The sequence below is a fragment of the Rhinopithecus roxellana genome, chromosome 17 (assembly GCF_007565055.1).
Source record: "Rhinopithecus roxellana isolate Shanxi Qingling chromosome 17, ASM756505v1, whole genome shotgun sequence".
NCBI lineage: Eukaryota > Metazoa > Chordata > Mammalia > Primates > Cercopithecidae > Rhinopithecus > Rhinopithecus roxellana.
Genome location: NC_044565.1, coordinates 13,148,738 through 13,173,574, shown reverse-complemented (window position 1 = coordinate 13,173,574; position 24,837 = coordinate 13,148,738).

Sequence of the window (24,837 nt, the reverse complement as noted above, 5' to 3'; positions counted from 1 at the left end):
GTTTTCATGCATGTATGCCTGATAAGAACTATCACAAAAGACTACGCAAAAAACACAATCTTGCACAAAGGCCACTGCAACCTTACACAGAAAATACTTCTGCAAGGATGCCTGTCTAGCAACTGATTGTCCTATCTCGGACTAATGCCACCCTTGCTATTGATTCTGGTAGCCAAGGATAATTGATTCAAAACAACTTATGTAATCTTCCTCATGTTGCCTTTAAAGGTTTCCAATTGCCTCAACCTCTTTGAGCACACACATAAAATTTACTACAGTACATGTATTCCCATTGCAATGCTACTCCCAAATAAATATCATTTTAGGACAGTCTCCTGTCTGTTATTCAGTTTGATATGGGAAATAGTAACAACACAACAAAATTTAATTCCCTTTTGTTTTCCTATTCTGCTCTTTTCCAGAATCTCGACTTCAGTTCCACACATGAGTTCATAGTGCCACAAATACATGTGTTTCTAGGGATGGTACGTGGGAGAATATGGTACTTGGAAATTTGTTTTTACACCTTTTAATACTTTCTCCTTTGTCCTTGTTGACATATGCAGAATCTCTAACCAGAATGAAAATAATAAAAATAAGCTATAATGAACTGTAACATGATGACTTCTATAAATGGCTCATGTGAGAATGAATCTGACACTATATATAAATTGATAAATTATAAGATATAAAAATGAGAAATTCATTAAATGCAATATTTATACGTTAACTATGGCATGCTCTAAAACCTTCCAAGGCTTTAATATTATTATACTGTTACATGAATCTTTGTTAAATGCCTACCAGAAACCCATATGATCACTTTATATTTTTTGTTTGCCTTGATTTCTTAAATGACAATTAGTCAAAATCTAATGTATTAAAGGAGTGACATGAACATGCAGCCTTAGAATATTCCCTTATTACCAAGCAGCCTCTGAAGGCCAATTACTTGGTTCTTATGTTAGCCTTCTACTTCCTCACTGTGAATCCTTGGGCACGTAACCTAGCTTCAGTTTTCCCAGGCATTTAATATGTAACATAATTCTTTATAGAGTCTTTTACAAGTAACAAAAATAATACATGTAAAGAGGGCCTGGCACATAGAAAATGCCTAATAATTAATATACTTTTATCATCTCAAATATAATATTGAATTTTACATATACTTAGTGCCTTGCTTTTTTATAAGTTTATGTATTCTTAATGTGTCTTCATGTTGATATTGTTCTACAATATAATTCTAAATTCTACATGTTATATAACACTACACACCATAATTTAACTAACCAATATCCTGCTATTGAGCATTTCGTTTTTTCCATTTTATCAGTCATATCTACATAAAGTACTTTCATGAACATCTTTTTACAGACATTTTTGCACACATCCCTCATAATTTGCTTAGAATAAATGTTTAGAATGTGAGATAGTAGGGAAAGGTATAAATATTGTCAGGGTATTTGCTGTCTTAACAGGAGTTTCTCTTTCCTTATGTTTTTCTGTAAAGCACCAGATACCCTTGGGCATACGCTGCTACTATTTTGAATGAGATTAAATCACACTCATTTTTGGTTGATTATTGCTGCATATTGAACATCTGTTGCTTTCATGTTTTATCCAGACACCTTATTGACCTCTGTTATTGTTACTGTTACAAAATGCAATCATTGGTTGCTCATTTCTGACAATGTGACAAGCATAACCTGAATATCCTTCAGACATAAACACTTAGAAATGCTGTATGAGACTTTTTTAAGTTAATGCATATAAGAACAACTTGCAAAGAACAAAGAAAAATTCTCAGATACCAGAAATAAATAACTTAAAATGACTGCAATGGCATTAGAATGGAGTTTGAGGGGATTCTTGATCCTGGTAATTTAGACCTGAGTTTTAATACCCATGCGGGTATAATAATAATAATAACAATAATAATAATAACGCCTTCAAACTGAGTGGATTGTGGAGTTGGAATTAAGGCCCTCATATTTGTTTGGGACTATCAGAAAGTCTGCATGCACCTTATTTGAACAAATGATAATGAAAATTTTTACTTACCTACACTCGGAGACTGTGTTATTGTAGAGAAAATATTTTGATGTCTGCATAGTTAAGGCCTTCTGAACAGAGAAACCTCAAACATGGTTAAAGGGCAGACCTTGGAATTTAAAACATGATTTCCATCTCTCTGGAGGAGAAAGTTTTCTCCCCAGAGGGGAGAACATACCTTGAGCTATCATTTAAATTCCAAAGGATTTACTTACAATAGATAGGAGAGGGTTGGTTTATTTTTCCCCCTTTCTTAGAGGGGATGAAGAAGTTCTACGCCATCTGTCTTATATAAATTCCCAAATTTATATTTCAAGATTTTTCAACCCTACTGCATAACTCAAGAAAAAGGAAAAATTGAAACTGATACAGTTATTTCTGTAATAAAGATAATCTGTCTTGATTGAGAAAGTTTGTTCAATCTCAGATACAAATATAAATATTAAAAAATTATCAGGGATGACAAAAATGTTACATATCTTTGCTTGAGCTCTTGATGTAGAAAAGTCTTCTCTGAGAACTTAAAACCTCTAGCATATAACTTACCTAAATTTGGTGTTCCAATTCATGCGACCTGAGTGGACCTGTAACTTTTAATCTGAGAAATTGATATAGATAATGATATTTAAACAAACCAATCATGTAAGCATTGATTTGCAGAAAGAAATAAAAATCACTCTAGAAAGATCATCCTGAGGGACACGGAATTCTAAAACAAAGAAATAAAAGCCCTATAAATGTGAATTTATCATCAGAATTTACACACTACACAAGAAAGGAAGAAACTGGTATAGTAAGCAAATCTTAAACAGCAATAATTGAAAGGATCAATATCAGGTAATGAAAACTAATCTAAAACATAATAAAAATATCTTTTTACAGTGGTTAAGAAACTAAGTTTCGGAGTCATGTTGTTTTTTTAATAAAAGAATGGTTAGATTTTAAAAAGAGCTAAACAATATCTACATATTCTAAAGATTATAAAGAAATCTAAAAAGCCAGTAGATGAATTCTGTAGTAGATTGGACATTTACATGGATAGAACTCATGAAATCCAAGTTAGATATGAAGAAATTGTAAAGAATGAAGCAGTAAAAATGCTACAAAATATAGGACAAAGTGAAAAGATGCTACCTGCGAATAATAGGATTTAGAGAAATGGATAAAGAAATTGGGGAAAAGAAGCAATAGAATTTGTACTTGCTGAGAATTTTCCTAAATTGGTGAAAAGTTTTAAAAAAATCTTAAGCAAAATAATTAAAAATAAATCTAACTTAGATACATAACAATGAACCTGAAGGACCAAGCCCAATCTTAAAAGCAACCAGAGAATTACCTACAAACCATAAAAACTTGTTGGATATAAATCTACATATAGTGAAAGAAATCCTGATGCTGGGAGGAGGAAAACAGTCAATGAAAGGGATACCGAGACCTTCATGGGGTGATGGAAATTCCTATAACTTGATTATAAGACCCCATTAAACAGTAAGTATAGAATTTACATTAATGAATTGACTACCAATAACAACATGAACGAATCTCAAAATGTAATGTATAAATTACTCTACCTAAGAAAACAGCAAATCTAGTTAAGTTATAAAAAATGCAAACTGTATTATCTATTGTTGATAAGATACACTTATATGTTGGAAAATACAAAAACCATGAATAAGAAATGCTCAAATCAATTTCAAGATATTAATACTAACTTGGAAGTAGGGGAAGGAAAAGTGTCCACATAATTTAGGTGTGGAGCTTTAGTTTTACCTGTAATTTTTCATTCATATTTTTATAGATAAGTAATAAGATGAATACATGGCAAATTTTATGACTATTACATTTTGATAGTCAATATAATGGAGTTGTATTATCATCTACATATTTTGAATATTTTATAATTAAAATGTAAAAAAGAAAATAATATTATCTGCAAATAGTGATACTTTTGACTCCTTTGGAATGTTCAGAGTTTGTAATTACTGTCTCAATGCAAACTCAATGCAAAATAGTCCTGCAATCCTAAATAAAGTTGCATTATTCATGTATTGTTTTCTAGTTTTAATGAGAATGCTTCTGGTGTTTCCTAGTCAACATGATAGCTCAGCATATTTCTGGCTATTATAATTATTACATATACATTTATTTTTATTTTGGTATTAAGAAAAATTATCCTTATAGTATACTAGTCAATGAGATTTGTTAAAGTTTTTTTTTAGTAATAAATACTGATTCCCATCAATTGCTCTTCTGGCATGTAAATGTTATAAACAATATAGTGCAGTTTCTAGATCAGAGGCAGACTTCCTTCACTGAGCTTTATTCAGCTTCACCACATAACTGAGCAATTTACTTGCTCTATGCCTCAGTTTGCTTACATACTTTTTCTACCCATTTCACAGGTAGGTGTGGGAATTAACTAGATTAAACACCTAATACAGTGCCTGACAAATAGTAAGCAATTAATAAAATGCTAGCTATTGTTACTTTACACATATTTTTTCTCCCCTTATTGATGATGAAAAGTCATTTAGATAATGTTTATTGAGCAACTGATATAAAATATATACTGTTGTAGTCACTGGGAATGAAAGAATATACAAATGGAAAGTCTCTCTTCTCTTGTATAGTATAATTTACATAATAAATTCTGTTGGTGTATTTCTTATTATTAGACTCTTTTTCCACTCCCAGAATGAATATCACTAGCTTATATGTAGGCTTTTTTGGATAACATTGTTAGGATTTTTGACTCTGTATGCAAAACCAACATTATCTGTAAATTTCCTTTGTGTGTCTGTGTTCTTTCTCAGGTTATACAAGTTTTGTAAAATGATTTTAGAGACTCTTAAGATTTTTTAAATCCCTAAGCAGTTAAAAATAGAACATAAATGAATTTTCCTAAAACCTAGTATTAAAACTATTTGCATGAGATTACTCTTTTCTGCTTAGTTCTTTGACAACTCTTTCAGTTTCTTGAATTATTATTCAGCTATTACTATTGTACTTAAATTATTCTAACTGTTCCTGAACAATATTTTAAAATTTTTCATTCCTTCAAAATAGTATAGTTTATTATAGTTTGCAAATTAGCACATTAGAATTATGTTTTAAAAATCACATCCCTATCAGTGTTAATATATTCTTTTTTCATACACAATATTTTAAAATTTTGTCTTCCTTCTTGGTGGTGAGTGAACTTATCTGAGTTTGTCTATTTTATTATTTTTTAAGCAAAACTAGGTCTTCCCTTTATCAATTCTCCTTTTTCTATTGAATACACTACATGCTAATTTTATCTTTATCATCATTAATTACGTCCTCCAAAATTTATTCCATTTAGCTTATTATACTTACTTCTTATTATGTTTTCTTGTTTAAATTTTAAAAAGTCTATCAGTTGACACTACACCTTTGCCAGTGTCATGTTAGTTTTAATAAATGTTATTATTATTAATAATAGTTGGCAATTACCTTGAAATGGCAGTTTGCAATTTTGATTAATTATATGCCATAAAAAGACATATTTTACTAACTTCAAAATGATTAGAATCTCTTTCTCAGTTATTATTGATTTAAAAAATCTACCTGTTTCTGAGTAAATCCATTGCCTGGAAGATAATATATACTCAATAAATAATTTTTGCAGTTAAATTATACCTCTACTAATCAAAGTTGAAGAATATGCTTGATAGAATTTCTAAATTGTGAATGTACTGTAACTTTTCTGGTGCCTAAAACATTATCAAAGCTTATTTTTATTCCAAGGATATATGTAAACCAAAAACATATTCATTAAAGTACAAAAGTTTGATGTAAATAGGTTTACATATGCTATAGTGTATCCACAGGCATATGTGTTTATTAGATATAAATACAATCAAATGTTTTTATTATCTTGAACAGCGTTTTCATTGAACAATCATCTATGTCTCTATATAGCTATCATCAATGTGTGTGTGTGTGTGTGGGTTTGCCTGCTTAGGTAATCAAAGCCTTAAACACTCATGTGACACACTGATGTCATGTTGTGTCAAATGGTCTTTCATACCGAAGCAATTTTTGATTTATTTCAATTCACTTTTGAGGGTATACATATATTCAAGATATTTATAACTTTATTGTTAATTTTATATTTTATAACTAGAACTATATGAAGTATTTGTTTTCATATGTTTAATATGTAAGAGGAATATGTATTTATAAATATATGACATGACTATAAACATGACTAGTTTAGTTATAGATTCTTTATCTTGAAGTATTATATTAGGCCCTTCTTGTATTGTTATAAAGAAATATCAGAGACTGAGTACTTTCTAAAGAAAAGAGGTTTAATTGACTCACAGTTCTTTGGACTGTACAAACATGACACTGACATCACTGTACTACTCTGGAGTAGCACTACATCACTCTGGAGGCCTCAGAAAGCTTTTACTCATGGCGTTAAGGTGAAGTGGGAGTAGGTACGTAGGTACAGCACATGTTGAAAGCAGGGGCCAGAGAGCGGGTACAAGGAGTAGGTGCCAAATTTTTTTTTTTTTTTTTTTTTTTTTTTTTTTTTTTTTTTTTTGAGACGGAGTCTGGTTCTGTCACCCAGGCTGGAGTGCAGTGGCGCAATCTCCGCTCACTGCAAACTCCGCCTCCCGGGTTCGGATCATTCTCCTGCCTCAGCCTCCCCAGTAGCTGGGACTACAGGCGCCTGCCACCACGCCCGGCTAATTTTTTGTATTTTTAGTGGAGACGGGGTTTCACCGTGTTAGCCAGGATGGTCTCGATTTCCTGACCTCGTGATCCACCCGCCTCGGCCTCCCAAAGTGCTGGGATTACGACGTGAGCCACCGCGCCCGGCCACACTTTTAAATGAACAGATCTCCAGAGAACTCAAAGACAGCACCAAGCCATGAGGGAACAGGCCTCATGTCCCAAACACTTCCCATCAGGCCCCAATCCACTTCCAGCATTGATAAGTACAATTCAACATAAAGTTTGGGCAAATACCCAAACTATAGCAAGTATATTTTGCCTAATATTATAATTATTCTTTTCATATTTCCTGTTAATTTCCTTTTTTCCTGTTAATTTCTATTAATTTCCATATTTCCTATTAATTTCCCATTAACTTTTTATTAATTTGCTTATATATGTAATGTGTCTTCAAATTTACATTTTAGAACATTTCTCTACATTATTCTTTCTGTGTGATTCTTGCTTTTTTTTGCAAATATTTGTTTTTTTATCTTTATGAATTTTTATTTTGCAATTTTTTTTTCTATTGAGCTAGAATCTTTCTGAGGAGGATAGAAAATGTAGTAAATCTACAATTTTTCTCAACAATACTGAATTCCAAATCTACTAAAATGACCTGTGATTTCAGATCCAGTTTATTAATGAACTATTTCATACAGCTTGATATGTTTCTTTTTCAAGAATTTTTTAGTATAATTTATTATTTAGGCCGGGCGTGGTGGCTCACGCCTGTAATCCCAGCACTTCGGGAGGCCAAAGTGGGCAAATCACTTGAAGTTACGAGTTCGTGACCAGCCTGAGAAACATGGCAAAACGCCATCTTTAACAAAAATACAAAAATTAGCTGGGCGTGGTGGCGCATGCCTGTAACCCCAACTACTCAAGAGGCTGTGACCCAAGAATCACTTGAGCCCAGGACATGGAGGTTGCAATGAGCAAGATTGTGCCACTGCACTCCAGCCTGGGTGATAGAATGAGACTCTGTTTCAGAAATAAATAAATAAATAAATAAATAAATAAATAAATAAACATGTGTGTGTGTGTGTGTGTGTATATATATATATATAGAAGTAAAAAGTTAACATTAATTCTTTAAATGTAAACCTTAATTTACTATTTTCATCAGTATTAGTTTTTAATTTTATACGTCTTCCTTATTTTTGGTTTGTGTTTGATTCTTTTCTTGATTGGTTGGACTATTTATTTAAAAATTTACTTTCCAGAAAAGGTAGTATGTTTTGTGGTTTATTTTTTGTTTCAACTAATAGCCCATAATATCTTTCTATAAAATTTACATATTAACTATAATTTGACTGAGTGCAAATTTATGCCAAGCTATGAAAATATTTAAAATGTTATCTTTCAATATTTAGTATTTGGGAAAGAGAGGCAGAATCACATGTGTAATTTTTATATTTGTAAGCTATTTTTTTTTAATCTGAGTAAATGTAAATATTTTTGTCTTTATTTTGAAAATTAAAAAAATAAAATCACATTTTATTTGGTCAGTGTGTCTTTATTTAATTTTATCTGGTACTTCAAATACTCTTTTAAGTTGAAGACACTGATCTTTCCAAGAAAATGTCTTCTAAAATATTTATTTGAATATTTAATCTTTCCTCCTTATATTTGCTGGTCTCTACTTTTATAAATTTCTATATTTTACAAATAATATGTCTAATTATTTGTTGCTATGTTGTTTGTTTTAAAAAGTTTATATTATCAATTGCAATTTTTGTAATATAATTTATTGAGTAAGAGATAAAGTTTTAAAAATCATTTTCAGCAAGAATGTTTTAATTAAATATTTTCCCTAAAATTATAAGTAGTTTATTCTTTGATTTAAGACTGCCTGTTTTTAATCCTGGTTTCTACCTTGTACATGAGGAACTTGGATAAGTTACTCTGTCCTTCTAGTATGATGATGTCCTCACCTGAAAAACTAGCATAATACTTGTATTTACTTTATTAAGCTATTACATAAATATAATATTTATGAAAGTCTCAGAAATGTGTAATAAATAGCAAGGGAATACCATTTGATTAACACTAGTAAGTTTTATTGCTTAAAAGCATTACAACTTTTGAACTCATTTTCAGGTACTTCCATGTACTTTAACATTTTGGACAAGTTACGTAAACTCTTTTATGTCAGTTTATTCATCAGTAAGATCAAAACAACTGAAATATACCATTTGGTGATACTTTAAGTAGAAGAAAGTAATATACACTATACATAACCCATTTAACACATCCAGCATAGCATAATTACTAAAAAAAAAAAAAAAAAAAAAAAAAAAAAAAAATCATTCTTCTTAGAACCCCTAACCCATTGCCTGGAACATACTGGCAAATCAAACACTGGCTAAATTAATGAATGAACTGTTTCTATGTGATTGGATATTTATGTTATTTTCAATTTAACAGTGATACAAAATTTCTGTGATTATCCCTCTAGATAGTCATACAAATACCAATATGAATAACATTGTTAATTCTAGATGTGAAATTAGTATACAAAATATTGCAATGCATATGTACCTTAATCATCTCCAAAATATTATTCCAATTTGCGTTCTAATTTGCATACCATGGCAGTTCTGAAATCGTTGAAGAGGATCACTTTTAAAAGTTTGCTGTTACACAATTTGAGAATAATGGTATCTTTTAACAATTCGTTTTTTCTGTTAAGCTCAAACTTTTTTTTCAGAATGCCTACTAGCCATCTATATTTCTTTTGTGATTCAATATTTCAGGCCTTGCCTCACTTTTATATTGAGATATTCCATTTTAAATTTTAATTAGAAAATTATTTTTACAAAGCAAGAATATTAATTCTCTTTCATAAAACTGTAAACTATTTTTTTCCTATTCTATTATTTTATTATTTTGCCATTTGATGTGGTTTGGCTGTGTTCCCACCCAAATCTCAACTTGAATTCTATCTCCCAGAATTCCCATGTGTTGTGGGAGGGACCCAGGGGAAGGTAATTGAATCATGGGGGCCGGCCAGTCTTTCCTGTGCTATTCTCATGATAGTAAATAAGTCTCACGAGATCTGATGAGTTTATCAGGGGTTTCTGCTTTTGCTTCTTCCTCATTTTCTCTTGCTGTCACCATATAAGAAGAACCATTCGTCTCCTGCCTTGATTCTGAGCCCCCCGCCCCCAGCCATTGGAACTTTAAGTCCAATAAAACCTCTTTTTCCTCCTAGTCTTGGGTATGTCTTTATCAGCAGTGTGAAAATGAACTAATACAGTAAATTGATACCAGTAGAGAGGGGAGTTGCTGAAAAGATACCTGAAAATGTGGGAGTAACTTTGGAACTGGGTAACAGGCAGAGACTGGAATAGTTTGGAAGTCTCAAAAGACAGGAAAATGTGGGAAAGTTTTTAACTTCCTAGAGACTTGTTGAATGGCTTTGACAAAAATGCTGATGGTGATAATCAACAATAAGGTCCAGCCTAAGGTGGTCTCAGATGGAGATGAGGAACTTAGGAACTGGGGCAAAGGTGACTCTTGTTATATTTTAGTAAAAAGAGGGGTGGCATTTTGCTCCTGCCCTAGAGATTTGTGAGACTTAGAACTTGAGACAGATGATTTAGGGTATCTGGCAGAAGAAATTTCTAAACAGCAAAGCATTCTAAAGGTGACTTGGTTGCTGTTAAAAGCAGTTCATTTTAAAAGGGAAACAGAGCATAAAACTTCAGAAAATTTGCAGCATGACAATGCAGTAGAAAAGAAGAACCGGTTTTTTAAGGAGAAATTCAAGCAGACTGCAGAAATTTGCATAAGTGGCAAGGAGCCTAATCTTAATCCCCAAGACCCTGGGAAAAATGTCTCAGGGCCTTTTCAGAGACTTTCACAGCAGTCCTTCCCATCACAGGCCTAGAAGCCCAGAAGGAAAAACTGGTTTCATGGGCTGGCCCCAGGGTCTTGCGCTGTGTGCAGCCTAGGGACTTGGTTCTCTGTGTCCCAGCTGCTCCAGCCATGGCTGAAAGGGGACAACGTAGAGTCTGAGCTGTGGCTTCAGAGGGAGGAAGCCCCAAGCCTTGGGAGCATCCACATGGTGTTGAGCCCACAGGTGCACAGAAGTCAAGAATTGAGGCTTGGGAACCTCTGCCTAGATTTCAGAAGATGTATAGAAACGCCTGGATACCCAGGCAAAAGTTTGCTGCAGGGGCAGTGCCCTCATGGAGAACCTCTGCCAGGGCAGTGTTGAGGTACTGCCTAGTGGAACTGTGAGGAGAGGGCCACCGTCCTCTCTCCTCCAAACCTCAGAATGCTAGATCCACCCACAGCTTGTACTGTGCACCTGGAAAAGCCACAGACACTCAGCACCAACCCATGAAAGCAGCCAGGAGGGAGGCTGTACCCTGCAAAGTCACAGGGGCGGAGCTGCCTAAGACCATGGGAACCCACCTCTTGCATCAGCATGACCTGGATGTGAGACCTGGATTCAAAGGAGATCATTTTGGAACTTTAAAATTTGACTGCCCCACTGGATTTCGGACTTGCATGGGCCCTGTAACCCCTTTGTTTTGGCCAATTTCTCCCATTTGGAACGGTTGTATTTATCCAACCCCTATACCGCCATTGTATCTAGGAAGTAACTAGCTTGCTATTGATTTTACAGGGTTATACAATTTCATTCAGCAATGTGTATTGAGTGCCTACTATGTGCAAAGCCTTCACCTACATATTAGAATTACCATGGATGTGCAAGACATATATCAGAGTAATGGAAAGTGAAGTTTTCAGACTTACTCATGTGGTGGAGATTGGCTTTCTTCAGACTTGTAATTGCAGGTCTACCTTAATTTTTGTTTATGTCCTTATCAGTTTAAGAGTACCTGTGTCAGGTCACAAGCCCCAAACTTCAAAGTCCTCAAAATCAGATAATGAGTTACCTGTAATTCCCCACTGAGCAGTAAGCATTGCAAACAAAACCCCAAATCTCTACAATTTTTCACAGACTTTGTTATATGTGTGTCTCCTGAAGTTAACTAGAACACTGCTGATGCCACAGTCCTGTAGGATAAACTACTGTCTGGATGACTGAATCTTGACACATTGGTAACAGAAAGATTCTTCTCAATTACGATGGACAGTAATAGTATTAACTGATGGCATTATACTTAGTGGTGAGATAGTATAGGCATTCTAATTACATTGAGAAACTAGACAAGATCAACTGGTATCACCTCTAAAGCATTTAATAGTGCTTTAAATATTTTAGCTGAAACAAAAGAAAAGAAAAAGAAATGTGAACTATTACAGTCACAACAATCTAATCACTGTTTATAGATGATGTGAGTTTATAGCTGGAAAACTAAAAAGAATCATATAGAGGCAAGTACTTTGTGCAGATAAAAAGTGAATATCAATATTTCCCATATACAAATATCAATATGTCCCATATACAAATATAGCCCATTAAAATTGAGTCATATTATATATACTTTGTGTAAATCTCTGATCAGAATTCATTACAACATATCTTACTAAATATTTTACAAAAGTATAGATAGGAAGAATTACAAATGACTCAAATAAATGGACAAGTAATAAAAATAAAACAAAAATAGGGTGTGATAAAATAGGCATCTTATGCATCACTGGTGGGTTTATATTGTTCTGAGAAGTAATTTATCAACACATAACAAAACATTTAAAAATTCATATACTTATTGACTGGATAATGCAGCTTTTCAGAATACATTTTAAATGAAAAACATAAGAATATGTGCAGGGTCTTATCTAATACTTAGAGCTTTATTCTTATACTAAAAATTGGAAGCAGCAGAAATGTCTAGGAGTAAGGGACTGATCAAATACATTATAGGCTTTTAATAAAATAAACTCTAATGCAACATTTGGTCTCAGGATACAGTAAAATGCTTCTTGTTATGAAATGAGACATATTTTAAGTGGAGAAGTTCAATCACAAAACAGGTTCTGTATGATTTCAGTTTACTGGTGGTGCATGAGGTAGATTTGGATGTCTAATAAACATTCCAAACTTAATGTCACTGAATAGTAGTAGAGCTGGTTTTCAATATCCTTTCTCCATTCTTACTACAGTGATTGAAACCTTGAACTTTAGCTGGTCACTGGCTGCCCAGCTAAAGACTGCAGCATCCCAGGCACCTATTAGTTGTATCTCTGTGACTAGGTTATGGACAAGGGTACACATGTGGAAGCAACATGTACAGATTCCAAGTCACCACTTTAAAGGAAAGGAGCATGCTTCTCTTTCTCCTTCTATCTTGCTTCCTGGTATTTGGTTGTGTTCTTAAAACATCTTTAATGAGGGCAGAGCAAAAATAAATTCTGTTTCCCCAAGGCTTTGGAGTTTCCATTTAAGCCTCCAAATTGTCATGTTTAGACTTTTACAGTAGAAGGTATGCTAGTTATCAATTTATTGCCCCTTAGCTTCAAATTCTCTTTTCTATGATGAAGAATTTGGACGCTGTAAATATCTCTTCTTCTTTGCCAGCCAAGACTATGTAAATTATCAGTAGAGGGCACTAGAGGGACACTTGAAGAAGACCACTTACTTTCTGGTTTTGATGTGCTGCTCTGGCCAGGCTCCTGCACTGCACTGTGTCTAGCAGTAACTAGTAGCCAACAGCTTCTAAAACACCTCAAATTGCGCACTTTTAAATCAGGTATGATCCTAAGATTCCTACCACTGAGATGGGTTCCCTGATTTCAATGGAGTTGATGAAATCCAGGAGCAGCAGAGGCCAGGTAGCAACACTTAACCACAAAACACAAGGGGGTATGTCTACTGGAAAGGGAAGCAGGGGCATAGCAGTAATCAGAATGCTTTGGCCTGGAGAGTTATTTGGCAGTTGCTAGTTGATCATGGTGTCTTTACTAATGAAGTAGTCAGACAGCCCTCTGGAGTATTTCTTGATCAATAGAATAGGAAAATAAAAACTCTAGATTTGATGACAAAAAAAAAAACTGAGTTGAATAATCACAATATTGAATCCCAACTTCTCATTCAGCTGTCTGACATGGTTTGGGTCTGTGTCCTCATGCAAATTTCATCTTCTAGTTCCCATAAGTCCCATGTCTTGTGGGAGGGACCCAGTGGGAGATAATTGAATTGTGGGGGATGGGTCTTTCCATGCTATCCTCATGATAGTGGGTAAGTCTCATGAGATCTGATGGTTTTAAAAATGGGAGTTTCCCTGCACAAACGCTCTTTCTTCGCCTACTGCTATTCATGTAAGATGTGACTTGCCGTCTGCCATGATGGTGAGGCCTCCCCAGCCACATTGAACTGTAAGTCCACTAAACCTCTTTCTTCCCAGTCTCAGGTATGCCTTATCAGCAGTGTGAAAATGGACTAATATAGTAAATTGGTACTGGGAGTGGGGCACTGCTGTAAAGGAACCTGAAAATGTGGAAGCGGCTTTGAAAGTGGGTAACAGGCAGAAGTTGGAACAGTTTGGAGGGCTCAGTAAAAGACAGGAAAATGTGGGAAAGTTCAGAACTGTCTCTAGAAATTTGTTGCATGGCTTTGACCAAAGTGCTGATAATGATATGGACAATGAAATTCAGGCTAAGGTGGTCTCAAATGCAGATGAGGAACTTGTTGGGAACTGGAGCAAAACTGACTCTTGTTATATTTTAGCAAAGAGGCTGGTGGTATTTTGCCCCTGACCTAGAGATTTGTGGGAATTTGAACTTAAGAGGGATGGTTTAGAGTATCTGGCAGAAAAAATTTCTAATTAGCAAAGCATTCAAGAGATGACTTGGGTGCTGTTATAGGAATTCCGTTTTACAAGGGAAGCAGAGCATAAAACTTTGAAAATTTGCAGCCTGACAATGTGATAGAAAATAAAATCCCATTCTCTGGTAGAAATTCAAGCTGGCTACAGAAATCTGCATAAGTATCAAGGAGCCAAATATTAATCCCTAAGACGATACGGAAAATGTCTCCAGGGCATGTCAGAGGTCTTCACAGCAGCCCCTCCCATCACAAGCCTGGAGGTCTAGGAGGAAAGACTGGTTTCACAGGCCTGGCCCAGGGTCCCCATGCTGTGTGAAGCCTAGGGACTTGGTGCCCTTCATCCCAGATGGATCAGTCATGTCTGAAAGGGGCAAATGTAGAGCTCAAGCCATGGCTTCAAAGAGTGCAAGCCTCAAGCCTTGGCAGCTTTCACATTGTTTTGGGCCTGCACGTGTAAGAAGTCAAGAATTGAGGTTTGAGAACCTCTGCCTAGATTTCAGTGGATGTATGGAAATGCCTGAATGTCCAGGCAGAAGTATGCTTCAGGGGCGGAGCTCTCATGGAGAACCTCTGCTAGGGCAGTGCTGAAGGGAAATGTGGGGTCAGAGCCCCCACACAGAGTCCCTACTGGGGTACTTCCTAGTGGAGCTGTGAGAAGATGCTCACCATCCTCCAGACCTCAGAATGATAGATCCACTGACAGCTTTCACCGTCTGCCTGGTAAAGGCACAGACACTTAACACCAGTCAGTGAAACAGCTGAAGGGAGGTTGGAGGTTGTACCCTGCAGAGCCACAGGGACGGAGCCGCCCAAGACCATGGGAACTCACCTCTTGCATCAGCATGACCTAGATGTGAGATATGGAGTCAAAGGAGATCATTTTGCAGCTTTAAGACTTAACTGCCCCACTGGATTTCAGACCTGCATGAGCCCTGTAGCCCCTATGTGTTGACCAATTTCTTCCATTTGGAAAAGCTGTATTTACCCAGTGCTTCCCATTGTATGTAGGAAGTAATTAACTTGCTTTTGATTTTACAAGCTCCTAGGAGGAAAAGATTTGCCTTGTTTCAGGTGAGACTTTGGACTGTGGACTTTTGAGTTAATGATTAAATGAATTAAGAATTTGGGGGACTGTTTGGAAGGCATGGTTGGTTTTGAAATTTGAAGACATGAGATTTGGGAGGGGCCAGTGGTGGAATTATATGGTTTGGCTCTGTGTCCCCACCTAAATCTCATCTTGTAGCTCCCATAATTCCCATGGGTTGTGGGAGAAACCTCGTGGGAGATAATTGAATTATAGGGGTGGGTCTTTCCCATGCTGTTCTCATTATAATGAAGGAGTCTCACAAGATCTGATGGTTTTAAAAACAGGAGTTTCCCTGCACAAGCTCTCTCTCTTTGCCTGCTGCCATTCATGTAAGAGGTGACTTGCCTCTCCTTGCCTTCCGCCGTGATTGTGAGGCCTCCTCAGCCATGTGGAATTGTAAATCCATTAAACCTCCTTTTTTTTTCCCCCCAGTCTTGGGTATATCTTTATCAGGAGCATGAAAACAGACTGATACACTGTCTTAAAGCAATTCTCAGACTCCTTATTGAAAGTTCAGTGCCTTTGAGACTATTTGCATTAATTGTCAAAAGAAATTTGCATTAATTATCAAAAGTACCCACAATAAATCTTCCTCTAAATCTTTGCTCAAAAGGACTATTATGTAAGATGATGATAACAAGGTAAAATGTAAAAATGGTATAAGGTAAAAGGTAAAAAGAGTAAAAGGTTAAAATGACTATAAAAAGTAAAAAGAGAAAAGTCTGCACTTTCCAGGGGTTTACCAAACTGTAGCTCTGAATTGATGTTCATATCCATGGATCTAAAAGATTAGTAATCCAATAAAGTCTAGTGAAGAAGTATGTGCATGAAATTCCCAGACTGGATACACACTGTGAAGATGTCTGTGTCCCATGTGAGTGCCCAGCAAATGGCATCCACTACATGGGAGATTCTTACTAATCAGGGGGACAAAGGGGTATATATTCTCTGTGGTTATCAATCAGCCTCATTTTCCAGTCATTCCATTGCTGGATCAAATGGACCTATGTACAAAGTAGCCACAAGGGCAAGACTGGAAGCTACCTACTGAGCTCAACAACATAGTCATTCCTAACCAAAGCTGACCTGGATAACACTACTGCTGAATGCCTAATCTATTGGCAGCTGAGATCTGCAGTCCCTGATATCACACCACTTCATGCGGGAAAACAGAAAGCTCTCTGGTAGTACATTAATTGCATTGGAATATTTAACCTGACTGAAATTGACTTGTATTCTGAAAATTGATTTGTCTTTAATGCCCCGATGCTTCTGCCATCACCACCACTTATGGATGAACAGGCAATTCCCCATCCCACTGCTTCTAATCAAAGAATTAACTTTACAACAGAGGAAGTCCAGCAGTGGGTTCATACCCATAGAATTAACTGGTGTACCACATTCCTTATCACCACAAAGCACTTAGACTAATGAAAGGTGAAATGGCTTAACCACAGACTCAGTTACAGCTTCAATACAAAGACAATACCAGGAAAAGATGGTCTTCTCACTTACATATATAAGTTTTGGAATATATAAGTTTTGAATTAGAAACATTATATGGTTGTTCGCTTTCCATAGCCAGAATACATGAATTCAGAAGTCACTGAATGATAGAAGTGAAAATATTTCTTTCCCTAATATACTCAGTAACCAATTCATAGAATATTTGCCTTCATTCCTGCTTTTAAGCTCTACTGATTTGGATTTCTTAGCTCTCAAAGGCAGAATGCTTTGGCTCTGTTATCAAAATGTACCCAGAATCCAATAAGCTCTCACTAGCTCCATTAATATTACTTTGGCCCAAACCACAATAATTTCTTGGCTGGACTATCTCACTAACCAACCCTATCTCCCTATCTCCCTTTAGTCAATTCATATGGCAGACAGTGATACACATGTGTATATGTGTGTGTGTGTGTGTGTGTGTATGTATATACATATATATTGTTTGTTTATTTTTGATGGAGTCTCGCTCCATTGCCAGGCTGGAGTGCAGTGGCGTGATATCGGCTCACTGCAATCTCTGTCTCCCAGGTTCAAATGATTCTCCTGACCCAGCCTCCTGAGTAGCTGGGACTACAGTCACACACCACCACACCCGGCTAGTTTTTGTATTTTTAGTAAAGGCAGGGTTTCACCATGTTAGCCAGGATGGTCTCTATCTCCTGACCTTGTGATTCACCCAACTCAGCCTCCCAATGTGCTGGGATTACAGGCATGAGCCACTGTACCCAGCCAGCAGACAGTGATTTTTAAAAATACAATTCAGATCATATACCTTCTCTGTTTAATATCCTCCAATGCATTTTTCTCTCAGCCAGAGTATAAGACCCAAATTTTTGTCATGCTTGGCAAGGCACTACACAACTTGAAACCATTTATCTCTTGACCTCATTTGCTATCAATCACTTGTTCACTGTAATCTTAGCACGCAATGTTCTTGCTCTTCTTGGAACATACTCAGCATATTTTATTCTACTTATACTCTGCCCAGTGGACTCTTTTTACAGAGAGCCATATTTCTCACTCCTCATGTCATGTATGTTGCTTAGATTATAATGTATTTTAGACAACCTCCTATTTCTATCCTATAAAAATGGCACCCTTTACCTGTACTCTCTAATACCTCTTAAGAGTTGTTTTGCCTCCATTTTACGTATTTGTTGTTCTACTCAAACAAATAGAGAATAACTCCATAAAAGCAGCAACTTTGTTTTATAAACCACTGAATTCCTAGTATCTACATTAAAGTTTCTACACCTCAGCACTGGTGACATTTGGGGATGGATAATTTTTTGATGTGAGAGGATGTCTTGTTATTGTAGGATGTTCTGTACTATCCCTGGCCTCTATACACTAGATATCAGTAGTATTCCTACCCCAAGTTATGACAACCAAAATCTTATCCAGACATTTACAAATGTCCTCTGAAGTCAAAGGTGCCCTGGTTGAGAGCTGCTGATCTAGATTGAACACAGGTAGCTCTTAATAATGAATGAATTAATTAATTAATTAAAAATATGTACTTATGTGCAGAAACAAGATTGGGATGATATATACTGATCTGTTAGTTGTGGGCACATTCATTGTGCATGTGTGCTTTTTGAATTTTGAAAATTTACCTCAGGATTTTTTTTACAACTTTCACAGAAAAAATAAAGCCAATTAAATCTTGGAAAAACCCACTTTGGGCTTCCATTCTCAGTTCCTCCAGTCTTTGTTTAACTCCTCTCTGCCATTAAGGATACTTGGACTGAAGATTTTGTTTTCAAACTGATGTAGACATTATGACCTTCTCCCTTTGCCTTCAAGAAGTTCTTCTTATCCCATATGGTAGTTTTTCTCAGTTAATTGTATTCTTATTCTCCAGGAGAAGGTCACAGAAAACTCTATCTATCTGAAAAGTACATGACCATTGTTTTTACTGTTAATGGTTATTAAAAGCCAAAGGTAACTTGGCAAAAATAATTTAACAAGCCAACCTAGTCATTAATATTCACAGAACTAGAGTCCTTTGGCCTTCTTAACGTGAAATCTCAATCACGTAAAATGCAGAATACAGCAATGAGGTGATTAACCTGAACATTATCAGAAGCTAAAATAGATAACGGATAAAATTGAAAGTGATTATCAGTCAGTCTTCACTTTCCTTTAGAAATATGAGTTGGTTGGCCGGGCGCGGTGGCTCAAGCCTGTAATCCCAGCACTTTGGGAGGCCGAGACGGGCGGATCATGAGGTCAGGAGATCGAGACCATCCTGGCTAACACGGTGAAACCCCGTCTCTACTAAAAAATACAAAAAACTAGCCAGGCGAGGTGGTGGGCGCCTGTAGTCCCAGCTGCTCGGGAGGCTGAGGCAGGAGAATGGCGTGAACCCGGGAGGCGGAGCTTGCAGTGAGCTGAGATCCGGCCACTGCACTCCAGCCTGGGTGACAGAGCGAGACTCCGTCTCAAAAAAAAAAAAAAAAAAGAAATAAATATGAGTTGGTCATAAAGGCCATAAAGTGAGTGCCTTGGTAACAGGCAATGCCGTGTGGAATACCATGATGGTGGATAAAGCATTCGTGAGTTCACAGATGGTAGTCTTGGCAGAAGCATTGCATGCAGGACAGGAAAACCCATATCCAGGGTAAGTGTCTATTCCAGACAAACCTCTGCCCTTTTGTTGATGGAAGAGATTCAATAAAATCAATCTCCCACCAGGTAGCTGGCTGATTGCCCTGAGGAATGGTGCCATATTGAAGGCTCATTGTTGGTCTCTGCTGCTGGCAAATTGGGCGCTCAGCAGTACCTGTAGCCAGGTCAGCCTTGGTGAGTGGAAGTCCATGTTGTTGAGCCCAGGTATAACCTGAATCCCTGCCACCATGGCCACTTTGTTCATGGGCCCATTAGGTGATGATAGGGGTGTCTGGGGAAAAAGGCTGAGTGGTGTCCACAGAACAGGTCATTCTATCCACTTGATTATTAAAATCCTCCTGCCACTGACACCAAAACACCATTGGATCTGCTGAGTCACATGGCCCAAGTTGCAGAGCAGCTTGAACAGCAGCCTGGACCTGTTGTAGAGCCTTCTCCTGTTCTGGATCACACTAGAAACTGGCAGCCTTTTGGGTCACTAGATAAATGGGCCAGAGTAACCCAAATGACGAATGTGTTGCCTCCAAAATCCAAACAGGTCCACTAGGTGCTGTGCCTCTTCCTTGGCTGTAGGAGGGGCCAAATGCAGCAACTTATCCTTCACCTTAGAGGGAATATCTCGACAAGTCCCACAACACTGGACCCCCAGAAATTTTACTAAGATAGAAGGTCCCTGAGTTTTAGTCTGATTAATTTCCTATCCTCTGGCACACAAATGTCTCACCAATAAGTCCAATGTGTCTGTTACTTCTTGCTCACTGGATCCAATCAGCATAATGTTATCAATGTAACCAACCAGTGTGATATCTAGTGGAAACAAAAAGTGATTAAGTTCTCTCCGAATAAGATTATGACAAAAAGCCAGAGAATTGATATGCCCCTGAGGTAGGAAAGCAAATAGGTATTGCTGACCTTACCAACTGAAGGCAAATTGCTTCTGGTGGGCCTTATGGACAGGAATGGAGAAAAAGTCATTTGCCAAGTCAATGACTAGATACCAGGTACCAGCAGATGTGTTAATTTGCTCAAGCAATGAAACCAGATCTGGTACAGCAGCTGCAATAGGAATCACTACATTGTTAAGCTTATGATAATCCACGGTCATTCTCCAATATCTGTCTGTCTCCTGCACAGGCTAAATGGGAGAGTTGAACAGAGATGTGATGGGAATCACCACCCCTGCATCCTTCAAGTCATTGATGGTGGCACTGATCTCTGCAGTCTCTCCAGGGATTCTACATTGTTTTATTTTATTATATATATATATATATATATATATATATATATATATATATATATATATATATATGTTAAATTAGATTTACTATTTACTATGGCTTCCATTTGGCCTTTCCCACCATAATGGTCCTCACCCTACCAGTCAGGGAGCCAGCGTGGGGGTTCTTTCAGTTGCTCACTATGTCCATGCCAATTATGCATTCTGGCACTGGGGAAATGACAGGATGAGTCTGGGGACCCACTGGACCCACTGTAAGTTGGACATGAGCTAAAACGCCATTAATCACCTGACTTGCATAAGCCTCTACTTTTTTTTTTTGAGATGGAGTCTCGCTCTGTCCCCCAGGCTGGAGTGCAGTAGCGCGATCTAGGCTCACTGCAAGCTCCGCCTCCCGGGTTTACGCCATTCTCCTGCCTCAGCCTCCCGAGTAGCTGGGACTACAGGCGCCCGCCACCTCGCCCGGCTAGTTTTGTTTTTGTTTTTTTTTTTTTTGTATTTTTTAGTAGAGACGGGGTTTCACCGTGTTAGCCAGAATAGTCTCGATCTCCTGACCTCGTGATCCGCCTATCTTGGCCTCCCAAAGTGCTGGGATTACAGGCTTGAGCCTCTGCGCCCGACCCATAAGCCTCTACTTTAACTGGAGGACCACAATGATGTTTTGGGTCCCTGGAATCAACATCAGCTCAGAGCCAGTGTCCAGTAGTCCCCAACATGTCTGATCATTTCCCTTTCCTCAATGCACAGTTACTCTGATAAAAGGCCAGAGGTGAAATTGCTGAATCATGAGAGTTCTCTCTTTAATTTTTTGAGGAACCTCCATGCTGTTTACCATAATGGGTGTTATCAATTTATATTTCCACTAAGTGTACAGGAGTTCCCTTTTATCCACATCCTCTCCAACACTTATCTTTCCTTTTCTTTTTCTTTTTCTTTTTGCAATATCCATTCTAACAGGTATGAGGTGATATCTCATTGTGATTTTAATTTGCATTTTTCTAATTATTAGTTATATTGAACATTTCTTCCTATACCTGTTGGCCATTTATGTGTCTTCTTGTGACAAATATCTATTTAGATCATTTGCTGATTTCTAATTGTGTTTTTTTTTCTTACTTTTGAGTTGAGTTTTTTATATATTTTGGATATTAACCCCTTATCAAATGTATGGTTTAGAAAGATTTTCTCCTATTCCATATTTTGCCTCTTCACTCTGTTGATGGTTTTCTTTGCTGTGCAGAAGATTTTCTTGTTACTGGAATTCCATTTGTCTATTTTTGCTTTTGTTGTTTGTGCTTTCAGATTCATATTCAAAAAATCATTGCCCAGACTAATGTCAAGGAGATTTTCTCCTATATTTTCTTCTAGTAGTTTTACAGTTTAGATCTTATGTTTAAGTCTTTAATCATTTTGAGTTGTGTTTTGTATGTGGCATGAGATAAGGGTTTAAATTCACTCTTCTGGATGTAGATATCCAGTTGTTATAACATCATTTGTTGAAGACATTTATTTTTCCCCATTGTGCACTCCTGGCAATTTTGTCAAAAATTAGTTGAACATAAATGTGTGAATTTATTTCTGAATTCTCAGTTCTGTTACCTTAGTCTATGTGTTTTATGCCAGTACCATGCTCTTTTGGTTACTGTAGCTTTATATCATATTTTGAAGTTAGGAATTTTGATTCCTCCAGCTTTGTTCTTTTTGCTCACGATTGCCTTGTCTATTCAAAATCTCTTTTGGTTGCCTTCTTCCTTCCTCTCAAATCCACGTATATCCCTCCCCAGACTGTGCAGTCAGTTGAAGAAGACAATCTTCCCTGATTGAAGAGAATTGTTCTTCAGTCAAAGGTACATGTGTAGCTGTGCTTGCTTGCTAGAACCTCTAATCAAGTGCTTAGAGCCCCTTTTACTCTTATCTTTCATCTGCTGACCAGAGGCAGAAGACTCTGGAATGGTAGGACCAAAAATTGATGGATCCAAAATCTCTAAATTATCATATAAGGAATGCCTGTTGCTGACCAGTAACACTTGTATGAGCCCTAAATAGAAATTCACTTATTTTGGGCCAAGATATTTTATTAGTCACGGTTTTCTAAAGGGACAGAATTAATGAGACAGATGACTGTGTAAAGGGGAGTTGATCGGGGAATTGACTCACACAATCACAAGGTGAAGTCCCACAATAGGCCGTCTGTAAGCTGAAAAGCCAGGAAGCCAGCCCCAGTCCCAAAACCTCAAAAGTAAGGAAGCTGATAGTGCAGACTTCAGTCTGTGGCTGAAGGCCTGAGTGTCCCTGGCAAATCACTGCTGTAAGTCCAACAGTCCAAAAGGTGAGTAACTTGGAGTCTGATATTTGAAGGTAAGAAGCATCCAGCATGGGAGAAAGATGAAGGCCAGAAGACTCAGAAAGTCTGCTCTTTCCATACCTGCTCTTACGCTGGCAACTGATTTTAGATGGTGCTCACCCAGATTGAGGGTCTGCATCTTTCAGTCTACTGACTCAAATGTTAATCTCCTTTGGCAACACCCTCACAGACACACCCAGAAACAATAGTTTGCCTCCTTCAATCCAATCAAGTGGACACACAATGTTAACCATCAGAGATATGAACAACATTTAGTTTACTTGTTATATCAGTTGGCTATTTCACCCCAGCTATTTCTCAAAGGGTACGAAACTTTTCACATGGCTAAGTACAACTACAATAATTCTAAAGGTAATGATAATGTTACAGTGATCTTTTGATAATCTCTGCTTTGCCTGCTGGGGAATGATTCTTGGAATATTGTTGAAAAATCAAATACACAAATAAGAGAAATGCAACCCTCAAAGTAAGCTGAATGATATAGATTTTTTGCTAAAAGTACTTGGGGAGATGAAAGAAGGATCATGTTTTATTTGGCAGGGCACTTCTATGCTATTCCCAATATCTACTTTTTTGTTGTTATTGTTGCAATGACCTTACCTCTGCTCTCTCATACCTTTTTTTTTTTTTTTTTTTTTTAATATACTTTAAGTTCTAGGGTACATGTGCAAAACGTGCAGGTTTGTTACATATATATACATGTGCCATGTTGGTGTGCGGCACCCATTAACTCATCATTTACATTAGGAATATCTCCTAATGCTATCCCTCCCCCCTCCCCCCTCCCCACAATAGGACCTGGTGTGTGATGCTCCCCTTCCTGTGTCCAAGTGATCTCATTGTTCAGTTCCCACCTATGAGTGAGAACATGCGGTATTTGGTTTTCTGTTCTTGCGATAGTTTGCTGAGAATGATGATTTCCAGCTGAATCCATGTCCCTACAAAGGACACGAGCTCATCCTTTTTTTATGGCTGCATAGTATTCCATGGTGTATATGTGCCACATTTTCTTAATCCAGTCTGTCACTGATGGACATTTGGGTTGATTCCAAGTCTTTGCTATTGTGAATAGTGCCGCAATGAACATACGTGTGCATGTGTCTTTATAGCAGCATGACTTATAATCCTTTGGGTATATATTAAAGGGACGGCTGGGTCAAATGGTATTTCTAGTTCTAGATCCTTGAGGAATCACCACACTGTTTTCCACAATAGTTGAACTAGTTTACCGTCCCACCAACAGTGTAAAAGTGTTCCTATTTCTCCACATCCTCTCCAGCACGTGTTGTTTCCTGATTTTTTTAATGATTGCCATTCTAACTGGTGTGAGATGGCATCTCATTGTGGTTTTTTTGATTTGCATTTCTCTGCTGGCCAGTGATGATGAGCACTTTTTCATGTGTCTGTTGGCTGTATGAATGTCTTCTTTTGAGAAGTGTCTGTTCATATCCTTTGCCCAC